The sequence below is a fragment of the Orycteropus afer genome, unplaced genomic scaffold (assembly GCF_000298275.1).
Source record: "Orycteropus afer afer isolate SDZICR_OR568_19922 unplaced genomic scaffold, OryAfe1.0 scaffold00188, whole genome shotgun sequence".
Classification (NCBI taxonomy): Eukaryota; Metazoa; Chordata; class Mammalia; order Tubulidentata; family Orycteropodidae; genus Orycteropus; species Orycteropus afer.
Genome location: NW_006921775.1, coordinates 4,648,764 through 4,662,457, shown reverse-complemented (window position 1 = coordinate 4,662,457; position 13,694 = coordinate 4,648,764).

The following is a 13,694-nucleotide window of genomic DNA, read 5'->3' as shown; positions in this document are numbered from 1 at the left end:
TCCTTCCGAGGAGTGGCTGGTGGGTTTGAACCGCCAGCCTTCTGGTTAGCAGACAAGTGCTTTAGCCACTATGCTACCAGAGCTTCTTGGATACTGTTAAAACTTTAATTACTTTATTTTTTCTATTAAACGTACTAATTTTAATATTATCATTGCTATCTTCTTTCAAGGGCCAGTTCAATTTTTACCTTTATTTCAAATCTATTCACATAGTCAAACCAACATTGCCATCTCTGTCTCTAAGCTCATATACAAGCAGTCCCTGACTTACAAAGAAGTTTTATTCTGATGACTGCTTCATCATAAGTCACTTCTAATGTAAATTGAATACCTCTTTTTTTTTTTTTTTTTAAGTTTTCATTATTGTTGCTTTTTATTATTAGTATTCTTTATAGATCTCATCTTTTATTTGTCTTTGGAGGTTGGAAATATTACATACATCTGAGACTGGTAACATCAACAAATTATGCACTGCAACATTGTATGTAGTATATATTATTAACAATAAGATATACAGAAAAACTCAAAAAGGTGGATGGATGGTCGTAAGTGAGATTTGTCAGAACTTGAATATGTCCTAAGTCAGGGACTACTTACATACTTTAAGTCAGCACTTCACAATTTAGTACTTAATTATTTATAATTTTACAATGCTTTCTGTCAGTTTCTGATAAGAAATGTGAGTCTTGTCTTCAAAATTGGATTTTTACTCCTTGGAAATTGTTGTTGTTGTTATGTGCCATTGAGTCAGATCCGACTCATAGCGACCCCTCCTTGGGTTTCCGAGGCAGTATCATTACGGAAGTAGATTGCCTCATCTTCCTTTCGAGGAGATAGGCACTGTTTTTCCCTGAAGCGCCTCTAGTAAAGCCAAATATAAGACTGGGCATACAGTAGTAACTCAATAATTGCTTGATGGTTCAGGATACCAAACGTTCTTGGAAAGCTAGCTGCAAAATGGTTCCCTTGCTCTGAGCTCAGAAAACTTTCAGGAGAGGAAGAAAAAGGGAGAGAGAGGGAGGCCAAGTAGCTAAGTACAGATACTAACACAAATATCTCTGCAGATAAAGTGTTGAGTATTATTTTACTTACCATGATTTTGCTGGATTTACAAATTAACTACTAAACCCTTAGCACAGCTGGCAAACAGCGGGGAAGCAATCAGAGAAGACTGGATTAATTTCTTTAAAACAGTGCAAATTAATCTTACTTCTGCAGAGGAAAACAGGTTCTCTCACCCTTAGACTTTGCCTAAAATACATACCAATCTAATATTAATCTGAAAATATAATGTAAACAGTTCTTCCTGCAAGACAGCAGTGTCACTGTTTAAAAAGAAGGGGGAAAAAACCCCCAAAACCCAAAGCCTCTTTGCCACAGTTGACAACATGTTTATCAATATGGGGACTATTGCAATAAGAGAAGAATGTTTCCATTAAGGCATCAGCTTTCTGGAATCTAGTGGCTGGCTATAAGTGGTATTTTAAGGCCTTTATGACATGTATAAACATCTGTGTTGACAGCTCTAGCTTCCTGTTACCAAATGTGAATAAAATTAGTCCTCAATAAAAAATGAACTTATTATAGAGAAAGTTGAAATACAAAGTTGGTTCTTTAGTGTACACATTCCTTTGCTAGAACCTGACATTGTGAACTGGAATGATTTCCGTTCTGTTCCACGCTGTGTATCATTGGAAGCTTCTGCAGAAGAATAGTACTGCAGTACTACTCCCTGTAATGACCCAAACAGTTGATTTGAAGGCTTTTGTGTATATGTGATGAAGCCAAGGGGCTGTTCTTAGGATTTTTATGGTCATAAATAAAAATGTGCAGGGGTTCCATGGATAATTGCCTCCAAAAGTTAATGGATCTTAGGTTAAGAAACTTAAATTTAGGGTCAAGTTGATCAGGGAGTTTGGGGTTTTAGGAAGTGGCTAGGGCTGACCATTTGCCAGGGAACTAGAGCTTGGAAGTCAGTCCATGATGGCCTGGAAAGTATAGCCCATGCTTACTAGCTTCCTAGCAGCCATGCAGCATGGAGTTGGTGCTCAGAGAATGTTGGTTGAATGAATGGCTCCCACCATGGTTAGAGTCAGTGTGTCTCTCTAGTGTTAGGATAGAGACAGGCCAGCAGGGGGGTGATTACCAGTGTAAGTAACAAGCTTATTTAGAGTCTCTTTTGCCCTTGCTCATCCACTCCTTGGAAGGAAGGTTGGGCAATTGACTTCTGTAGTGATACCACCTTGGACACCCAAGAAGGGGTGGCTATGAGTCGGATCCAACTCCATGGCAGTGGGTATGTTTGTCTTTGTGCTGAGCACAAGTGATTTTGGGATTGCAGGCAGAGGGCATGGGATCATGCTTGCACCTGACTTCTAACCCTGTTTTTGGGGAGAAATTCTAGACACATCTAGAAGGCACATATACTGTCATTTTGCTGGTCCTCCTTCTACTCTGGAGTCCTGGTGACACTGTAATTAAAGCACTGGACTGCTAACCCAAAGATTGGCGTTTTGAACCCACCAGCTGCTCTGTGGGAGAAAGATGAGGCATTCTGCTTCCATAAAAATTACAGCTTTGGAAACCCTGTGGGGCAATTCTGCTCTGTCCTATAGGGTCTCTGGGAGTCAGAATCAACTGGGTGGCAGTGGGTTTGTTCTACTGTAAGAATCACCACGCCCTGTGTGCTCAGTAGAGGAGCATGGTAGCACAGTAAAGTACTCAGTTGCTAAAAGAAAGATCAGCAGTTTGAACCCATCCGCTGATTCATGGGAGGAAGATGTGGCAGTCTGTTTCCATAAAGATATACAGTCTTGGAAATCCTATGGGGCAGTTCTACTCTGTCCTATAAAACCAAACCAAAACCAAACTCACTGCCATTGAGTTGATTCTGAGTCACAGCAACCCCCATTGGATTTCCAAGGCTGTATGTATATCTTTACGGAAGTAGATTGCCTCATCTTCCTCCTGCAGAACAGCTGGTGGGTTTGAACTGCCCAGCTTCAGGTTAACAGCCAAATGCCATACCCACTGTGCCACCAGAGCTCCTAACTCTGTCCTATAGGGTCACTATAAATCTAAATCAACTCAATGGCAATGGGTTAAGTGCTCAGTCCCTCATTAGGCCCTTCTTGCAAATCTTCTCTTTCCACACAGAGCTTGGCTGGCCGCACCTCCCTTTTCTTTCCATCAAGATACTGTGCTCTCAGGAGGTGATCTGATAAAAGAATTCATACCAGCCAATATATGATAACTCTATTCTCTTACTAAAAGGGATGACTGTCCAGGAAAAGGAATTTGATTACTGGAACAGACAGGGGGGCAAGCGTTTGTCAGTAGAGTAGCCCCAGCCAGCAGGATGTTATCCCTTCCTGCCAATGAAGATTGGAATGCATAGTTCTAGGTTTGGATATTGGCTCCCCCACTCATCGATGGTGGGATCTTAGCCAAGTTACATTATTTTCTTCAAACTTTATTTTCCTGTTCTCTAAAATGGGGAAATAACTCTTCCAGCTGTGACAGGATGGTTGGGAAGAATAGGTGAGTGTATAAATGTAAAAGAAATCATTGGGCATTTGGCAAATGATTTCTTAATATCATTTACAGGCTAGCTTTGTCAGGGGTCGGGTAAATCCACTGCCATTGAGTGATTCTGACTCAGCAACCCATACTGGGTTTCCAAGGCTGTAAATCTTTATAGAAGTAAATTGCTTCCTCTTTCTCCTGTGGAACAGCTGGTGGGTTTGAACTGCCGACCGCCTGGTTAGCAGCCAAATGCCTTACCCATTACACCACCAGAGCTCCTTAGAGATGTGGTGGGAGTGTGGAAATGAATCCAAATAATCCCATTGAATTCTAATGTCTAGGGATCAGATTTTGATATAAATTTCAGAAATAAAATAACTGTATGGTGCTCCTGTATTCCCTGTCCCTGCCTCCTTTGCCCCACGTGGGCCCCAGGGCCTGCCAACTATACATGGAGAAGCCACTTAGAGAACCTCCTCAGGCATTCCTCAATGATTCTTTGGGGCCTGTGCATCACATATTGGCAGTAAAGCAGGAGTCCGGGTGGAGACAAAGAGTGAGAAGTGCGTAACTTGACATTTGTACTGTGTTCTCTTTCTTGTCAGAGAAGCAGCTTGAGAAAGCTCAAGCTCTGCTGTGTCTTGGAGATTTGTGAATAAATGACTTGGTTTCAATTCCAAGCCACATTTGGTGATCCCCACAGAAGGTCCAACACAGGCCCCAAGAAGGGGCAGTTTGAGGGAGGTACCTGCTGACTTGCTTAAAGATTCAGAATACAGCTCATGGATTCCTGATAACTCTCTTAACTGCTTGCTATAGATTATTTTCTGAGACCAGAATCATAAGGGGAAAAGCAGAGGTTGAGTTGAAGGTCAGACGTAATAGGCTACATAAGTGAATGTCCTACAGGCAGCTAGATGATCATGCTAGGGGAGAGAAACTCAGAAGCCACCATATAGGAGGTAGTATGTGAAGCTATGGGAATTGATAAGTTCTTCCAGAGTGAGAATAGAGTACAGAGTGAGGAGAGAGACTCCTACATAGAGTAGTGTACAAAAGGCAGGGTGGTGGGAGTGGTTGCCTGAGTGCTGGCAATTAAGGGAGAGCATTGTCTGTAGACAAGAGGGTAGTGGTGGTTCAGTGGTAGGATTCTTGCTTTCCATGTGGGAGACTAGGTTCAGTTCCTGGCCATGAACCTCTCGTGCACCCAAGGAGGCTTGAGTGTTGCTATGATGCTAAACAGATTTCAGAGGGGCTTCTAGACTAAGATGGACTAGGAAGAAAACCCTGGTGATCTACTTCAGAACACCAGTCAGTGAAAACCCTATGTAGGAGATCACAACAGTCCTTTCTGCAGCTGCCTTAGTTCTCTAGTGCTTCTATAACAGAAATACCATGAGTGGATGGCTTCAACAAACAGAAATTTATTGTCTTACAGTTTAGGAGGCTAGAAGTCCAAATTCAGAGTGCTGGCTCTAGGGGCTGGGTAGAGGCCCCTTGACCTTGGACTTCAACTCTGCCTTCCAGCCCACTGGAGCAAGCTGGAGGCTTCTTTTACTTGCACAGCTGCAGAGCTGAACAACTCCAAGATTGGCAGGCAAAATGGCAGACTGTTAACTCACAGGTTGCAAAGGCAACAATCCCAAGATCAACAGGAAACACAGCAAGCCACTGGTTCAAGTCCAGGAGCTGGACTTGTGAACCAAGAGCAAAATATTTTCCATCTATACTGGAAGCAGGCCCATCCCAAAGGCAACTCTCCTTCAATCAATTAACTGCTCATAGCAGATTCCACCATGGAAGTGATTACACCACATCGGATCTCATCATGGGGAATAACTACATCCAGGTGTCAAGCCACTCAAAATCATGGCCAAGCCAAGTTGACACACAACCTTAAGTACCACAGCAAACAATCATGGGGTTGGCTTAAGACTGGGCAACATTTTATTCTATTTTGCACAGGGTTGCCATGAGTCAGGGGCTGACTTGATGGCAGCTAACAACAACAACTATCTGTAGATAATTTAAAAACAGTAATAAAACCGACTGAAAATCAGCCCACTCCATCCTTGCTATGCCATCACCTATGATCCTTTGCATTTGTTTCACAACTTTCAGAATGGCATATCGCTCTCTGGGTATGTGCTGACAAAGTCCTGGGCCCATGTTTTCCTGAGATGCCTGCACAGAGTCACAACACTGTGACCCCAGGAGAAAGGAGACAGAAGCTCCTAGAGATAGAATGGAGATAGTGATTCTTTTTTTTTTTTTTTTAATTTTTATTGGATGTGGGTGAAAGTTTACAGAGCAAATTCATTTTCCATACAGCAGTTCACATGCACTTTGTCTCATGACACTGACTACAATTTTCCACAATGCAACAGCTCCCCTCCCACTTCCTCCCCATAATTACCTCTTCCTTGTGTCCTTCCTTCCCATGCACTCCTGCCCCCCCGAGCTGTCTCCTTGTGCACACACAGCCCTTCTATTCTCCCATGATTGCTTACTCTAAGGAGTGTCTACCTAATGTAAATATTCAGCTTATATACCTGTCTTTTGTTTGGCTGAAAGCCACAGGAGTGGCATCAACTCCAGACCTGAAGGCAGCTAGGGGCCATAGTCTCAGGGGTTCCACCAGGCTCTGTCAGACCAGCAAACTTGGTCCCTTTCTTTTTTTCATGATTTTGAGTTTTATTCTACATTGTTCTCCCACTCTATACAGGATCTCCTACATAGATCCCCTGCTGAGTGGTTGACAGTGGTAGCTGGACACCATCTAATTCTTCTTGTCTCATAGTCATATAGGCTGAGGATTGCATGGTGTACCAGTCCCTAGGACTAATTGTTTCCATGTATCTTTGCTTTTCTTTATTCTTCTTTGCTCTGGACAAGGAGAGCCCCATTGTTGCATCTAGATGGCTGCTTGCAAGCTTTTAAGATCCCAGTTGCTATTAGCCAAAGTAGGATGTGGAATAATGTTTTTGTGTAGTACGTTATGTCAATTAAGCTTGATGTCTCCTGGGACCATGGTCCCGAGCCCATAGGTCCAACTATTTGCTTCCTCTGGGTAGCTGACTGTGGCCAAGAAGTGACTTCAATCTTGTCCCTTGTCAACTCTACTATATACCTGGGAATTCTTACAGAACATGCAAATAGACTTGTAGAAGCATCATCTGCGAGCCCTATACAGGGTCATGGGCATGCTCCCCCCTTGCATAGACATACCTAATTGTTCAGGAATGGTGTGGCATTCATCATCACAAAAGATGTTTCATGATCTGTCCTGAAGTACAATGCTGTCAGTGATAGGATAATATCCATACACCTACAAGGAAGACCAGTTAATATGACTATTATTCAAATTTATGTACCAACTACCAAAGCCAAAGATGAGGAAATTGAAGATTTTTATCAACTTCTGCAGTCTGAAATTGACCAAACATGCAATCAAGATGTGTCGCTTGTCAGGTGATTGGAACGCAAAAGTTGGAAACAAAGAAGAATCACTGGTAGTTGGAAAATTTGCCTTGGTGACAGAAATAATGCTGGAGATCACATGATAGAATTTTGCAAGACTAATGACTTATTCATTGCAAATACCTTTTTTCAACAATATAAACTGCGGCTATACACGTGGACTTCGCCATCTGGAGTACACAGGAATCAGACTTACTACATCAGTGGCAAGAGGTGATGGAAAAGCTCAATATCTTCAGCTAAAACCAGGCCCAGAGCTGACTGTGGAACATAGCATCAACTGCTCATATGCAAGTTCAATTTGAAGTTGAAGACAATTAAAACAAGTCCATGAGAGCCAAAATATGATTTTGAATACATCCCTCCTGAATTTAGAGGCCATCTAAAGAATAGATTTGATGCACTGAACATCAGTGAAGATGTGGGATGACATCAAGAGCATCATCCATGAAGAAAGCAAGAGGTCATTAAAAATATGAGAAAGAAAGAAAAGACCAAAATGGATGTCGGAAGAGACTCTGAAACTTGCCCTTGAGTGAAGAATAGCTAAAGCAAATGGAAGAAATGGCAAGATAAAAGAGCTGAACCCAAGATTTCAAGGAGCAGCTTGAGCAGACAAAGCCAATTACTATAATGAAATGTGCAAAGACCTGGAGTTAAAAAACCAAAAAGGAAGAACACACTCAGCATTTCTCAAGCTGAAAGAACTGAGGAAAAAATTTAAGCCTTGAGTTGCAATACTGAAAGATTCTATGGGAAAAATATTGAATGATGCAGGAAGCATCAAAAGAAGATGGAAGGAATACACAGAGCCACTGTACCAAAAAGAACTGGTTGATCTTCACCCATTCCAGGAGGTGGCATATGTTCAAGAACAAATGGTATTGAGGGAAGAGGTTGAAGCTGTGCCGATTGGCGAGGAACAAAGCCCCAGGAATTGATGGAATACCCATTAAGATATTTCAACATATGGATGCCCTGCTGGAGACACTCACTCAGTTATGCCAAGAGGTTTGGAAGACAGCTGCCTGGCCAACTGATTGGAAGAGATCCATATTTGTACCCATTTGAAAGAAAGGTGATCCCACAGAATGTGGAAATTACCGAACAATATCATTAATATTGCATGCAAGTAAAATCTTACTGAATATAATTAAAAAATGGTTGCAGCAGTATATTGCCTGATGCAAGCCATGGTATTTTCAATTGCCTCATATGCATGTGAGAGCTAGACAATGAATAAGGAAGACTGAAGAAGAGTTGATGCTTTTGAGCTGTGGTGTTGTCGAATAATGCTGAAAGTACCATGGACTGCCAAAAGAACTGACAGGTCTGTCCTGGAGGAAGTGCAGCTGGAATGCTCCTTGGAGGCGAGAAAGGCCAGACTTTGTCTCACTACTTTGGTCATGTTGCCAGAAGGGAGCATTCCCTGGAGAAAGATGTCATGCTTGGTAAGGTGGAGGGTTGGCGAAAGAGGGGAAGTCCCTCAACGAGGTGGATTGACACGGTGGGGGTGGCGATGGGCTCAAGTGTAGCAAGAATCACGGAGCTGGCTCAGGACCAGGCAGTGTTTTGTTCTGCTGTGCATGGGGTCACTATAAGTCAGAGACAACTCGATGGCACCTAACAACAACAACAACAACAACAATTGTTCTGCCTGTCCACCCATCTATCCACCTGTATATCAATGTTTGCCATCACTGAAAACACAGTACTGTATGTGCAAAAGGGCTCACCTTTGTTTTCTATACCTTCCATGTAACTCTCTATGTCTTCCTCTTCCTTAGTGCCATCCTATTGGTCACTCACATTTGGTATATTGCCCTTCCCTTCACCCAAATCAATACTTGTCTCTACCTATCTAGCAGTGTTCCCTCCCGTCCCCTCCGCCCTGGTAACCAACAAAGAAAATTTCCTTCCATATATAAAGTTTTCCTTGACTTTTTACAATAATGGACTAATACAATATTTGTCTTTCTGTGATTGACTTATTTCACTCAGCATAATGTCCTCCAAGTTCATGCATGTTATGCGGTGTTTTGTGGATTTTACATTATTCTTTAGTGTTGCATAGTATTCCATTGTGTATATGTACCATAGTTTGATTATCCATTCTTCTGTTGATGGGCATGTAGGTTGTTTCCATCTTTTTGCTATTGTAGATAGTGCTGCAATAAACATGGATGTCCATATATCTGTTCTTGTCCTGGCTCTCACTTCTTTAGGATATATGCCTAGTAATCGGATTGCTGGGTCAAATGGTATTTCTAATTCCAACTTTTTAAGGAGTTGCCATACTGCTTTCCACAGTGGTTATATCATTTTCCAGTTCCACCAGCAGTGTGTGAGAGTCCCAATCTCTCTGCCAGCATTTGTTATTTTCTTTCTTGTTGAACTTTGCCATTAGTGCTGGGGCAAGATGGTATCTTATTGGTGTTTTAATTTGCATCTCTCTAAAATGGAAGGTTGGGCAATCTACTTCTGTAGTGATACTGTATCGGAAACCCAAGGAGGGATCACTATGAGTCGGGTCTGACTCGACTGCACATAACAACAACAACAACAATGGCTGATGATCGTGAACAGTTCTTCATGTGTTTGTTGGCTGCCTGACTATCCTCTTTGGTTAAGTGTCTATTCATGTCTTCTGCCCATTTTTAAATTAGATTATGTATCTTTTTGTTTTACTCTTTTGGAGGAGTCTTTGGAAGCACATGAAAATTTAATTTTTAATAGGTCCCATTCATCTAGTTTTTCTTCTGCTGTTTGTGCATTTTGGGGTATGCTAGATAGTCTAGTTATGCCATGTATTAGGGCCCCTGAACTCACCCCTAGTTTTTCCTCAAGGAACTTTAAGGTTTCATAGTTTAAGGTTTCACATTTAAGTCTTTGATCCATCTGGAGTTAGTTTTTGTGTGTGGTGTGAAGTACAGTTCTTGTTTCATTTTTCTGCAAATGGATATCCAGTTTTGCCAGCACCATTTGTTAAACAATCTCTTCCCCATTCATTTAATGGATTGCAACCCTTTATCAAAGATCAGCTGAACGCAGGCTGATGGATCTATTTCTCAATTCTATTTCTCAATTTCTCAATCCCATTCCATTGGTCTATGTGTCTGGCATTGTAACAATACTGGGCAGATTTGACTACTGTGGCTATTTAGTAGGTTTTGAGATCTGGGAGTGTGAGACCTCCTACTTTGCTCTTCTTCAATAGTGGGAGACTTTTATTCTTGCTGAGGTTGATCAAACATCTGGATCTGGTCATGCCTGAGGATTTCCCTAAAAGTTTCATTTGCAGAAGTCAACAAATTCTCCTTTATGTTTAAGCTAGTTTGATTTGGCTTTTTGTCACCTGGAACAGAAACAGTCCAAGTTATATACATACCATATTAATAACTGTTCAAAACCAAAAACCAAACTCACTGCCATTGAGTCAATTCAGACTCATAGTGACCCCTCCTTGGTTTCCAAGGCGGTATCTCTACAGAAATAAATTGTCCAGTCTTCCTTCCAAGGAGTGGCTGGTAGGTTTGACCCACCAGCCTTCTTTTTAGCAGTCAAATGCCTTAGGCACTATAGGCAGGGGAAACTCCAAAAATACTTGGTTGCACATAAGGTGTTCAGATTTTCACCTAGTAACTGGGGTAGAGGCTGTGGTTTCTAGGTTTTTCTTGGCTTCTGTGACCCTGTCATCACTAAGCAAACAAATCCACTGGCATTTCACAGAGACACATTTCTGTACACAACAGGACTCAATAGAAAGTTGTTTGGACTGTGTCCAAGGCAATTATTTACAGATCTTACCAAAGCATATAATTATAGGGCCACAGTGCAGGGATCTACACCATGGGGGCAGCTCCTGATGAAACTCTTCTAGAATGTTATACAAGGCAATCACTGAAGTAGTTGTACCTGCATTGGTGGGGGGTAGGAGGGGATATCACTGCGTAAGCTTAGTGTGATGAGACCTGGATCAACAGCATTTTATATGAGAAAGCATCAAAGATACAAATTGTAAAAGATATATAAAAACTGTCTCAGGAGTTTTAATTTACCCCAGACAGTAGTATACTAACTAGTAGTTTGATACAGTGACTAAAACGCTGACATTACATTTCCTTTCTGCAGTAGGAAGATGATTCCAGCAACTGTAGGCTTACAGGGTCAGTGTAGCTCATCATCTCTTAAAGTGAGAGATCCTTTTCACTGTGGTGGCACAAAGGTTGACATATTCTGCTCCTAACCTAAAGGTTGGCAGTTCGAATCCACCAGCTGCTCCTCAGGACAAAGATGAGGCAGTTTGCTTCCATAAAGATTTACAGCCTTGCAAACCCTGTGGGACAGTTCTACTCTGTCCTACAGGGTAACTATGAGTCAGAATTGACTCGATGGCAGCGATGGGTTTTTTATTTTCTCAAAATGGCTCTCTGAATAGTCCTACTCAGATCACCTGCCTATTCCTGAAACAATCACTGCCCAAGGGATAGGGTACTTTGTTTGGATCATTTGCCCATCCCTGTGGAGCAAGAGGAGTTCTTGGGTGGTGCAAACAGTTAATGTGTTTGGCTTCTAACTGAGAGGCTGGAGGTTTGAGTCCACACAGAGACACTTTGGAAGAAAGCCCTGGTGATCTACTTCTGAAAACTGCAACAAAATTCTACTCTGATATACATGGGGTCGCCATGAGTTGGAGTATACTGACAAAAACTAGTTTTAATTGGTGGAGCAAGAGGGGATATCTTTCTTGATTGACAGGTTCATCGTCATCCCGTGGATAGGTAATGAGCACTTCATAAGGGATTGAATGCCCAGTTGGTAGAAGGTAACATATTTCCAAAGTAATCTTATGAGTTTCAAAACTTTATTATCTTTGGCTTTGCTGTGCTCTTTTTTTCTGATCACTTGTTTAAAGATCTTTATGAACTGGATAGTTTCTGTTATCAATCAGCTTGCCCTTCTTTATACCTCCTATACAGGAGGCTTCCTAGGCTGGAAGCCTGCAAACTACATTTATCAGACTCCTTTTCCATTTTGCCTCTGTCAGGATTCTCTAAAAGGGGGCACCAACAGGAGACAAAAAGGTGGTAGAAAGGGAAAAGCCATTTTTTTTCCCAGCTTGTAGTAGTGTGTCTGGAAGTAGTGGTGGTATTATCTGTGGCCAGAAAGTACAGGCTCCTAAGTGCCTGCATAGGCAGCTCAGAACAGGTATGGCAGCCTCAGAGGCACAACATTCCTGGGCTCTGGGTAACACCATTTTCCCTTTCATTTCTTCAGCCCCAGGGTTAATAGTGGCTTTCTGCAGTTACTAATCTTTTGGTGACTGCCCTCTTTTGCTCCTTCCAACACCTTTGTAACCAAATCCTGGTATTAATTTCCTTTTGTTTAAAACATCTAAAGTGATTTTCGTTTTCCTAATCATGTAGATTGGGCAATCTACGTAGTGATACTGGCCTTGGAAACCGAAGCTGGGTCGCTATGAGTCAGATCCAACTCGATGGCAGTGAGTTTGATTTGTATTTTTTTTTAAAATCATGTTAATATAAGGAACTCTGGTGGTGCAATGGTTAAAGCATTTGGCTGCTAACCAAAAGGTCACTGATTTGAACCTACCAGCTGCTCCATGGAAGAAAGATGAGGTAGTCTGCTTTCATAAAGATTTATAGCCTTGAAAACCCTATGGGTTCGCTGTAAGTTGGAATCATCTTGATGGCAGTGAGTTTGCTTTTTGGAATCATATTAATATGCCTTTCATTTTATTTTGTTATTAGAATTTTACTTTTAAAAGGAATCATACAAGCACCAAAGGAATATTAATTGAACTTCAATAAAATTGGAAAAATATTCATCTACAATCCCTAGATAGTTCTGAGATGACCACATTATGGGATGAATAATTGGTACAATTCTTCAGACAGTCAGAGATAGCAAGATGGCAAAGCAAGTGGGCTCTGGAGCCAAGACTCCCTGGGGTTTGATCCCTGGTTCCTCATTTACTAGTTAAGCAACTTGAGGGAAGTTTCTTTTTTTCCTTCCTTCTTTCCTTCCCTCCTTCCTTCCTTCCCACCTTCCTACCTTCCTTTTTTTCTTTTCTTTTTCTTCATCTTCTTTTTTAAAATTGTGATTTGGATGAAAGTTTACAGAGCAAATTCATTTTCCATACAACAGTTCATACACATTTTCTTTCATGACATTGACTGCAGTCCCCATAATGTAACAGCTCTCTTCCTACTTTCTCCCTGTGGTTACCTTTTCCCTGTGTCTTTCTTTCCTATGCATTCCTGCCCTCTGGGCTGTCTCCCTGTGCAAATACTGCACTTCTGATCTCCCATGGTTGATTGTGCTAAGGAATATCTACCTGGTGTAAATGTTCGCCTTATATGTCAGGCAAGTTTCTTAATATCTCTGTGCCTTAGTTTCCTCACCTCTAAAATGGGAATAATAATGCTACCTACTTTAAAGGGTTGTTACAAGGATCAAATGAGTTATCAATTAGAACAATGTCTGGCACAACGTAAGAACTTAATATATATGTTAGCTATCATCATCATTATTATTCTCTGGATCTTCACCTTCTGGGCGGCTTCCATAATGACACCTTCTAGTGTCCTCTCCCCCCACCCCTAGTGTTTTCCATTCCAGTTATCCACAGGCAAATAGATGGATGTATTTAGCAGCCACTAACAATC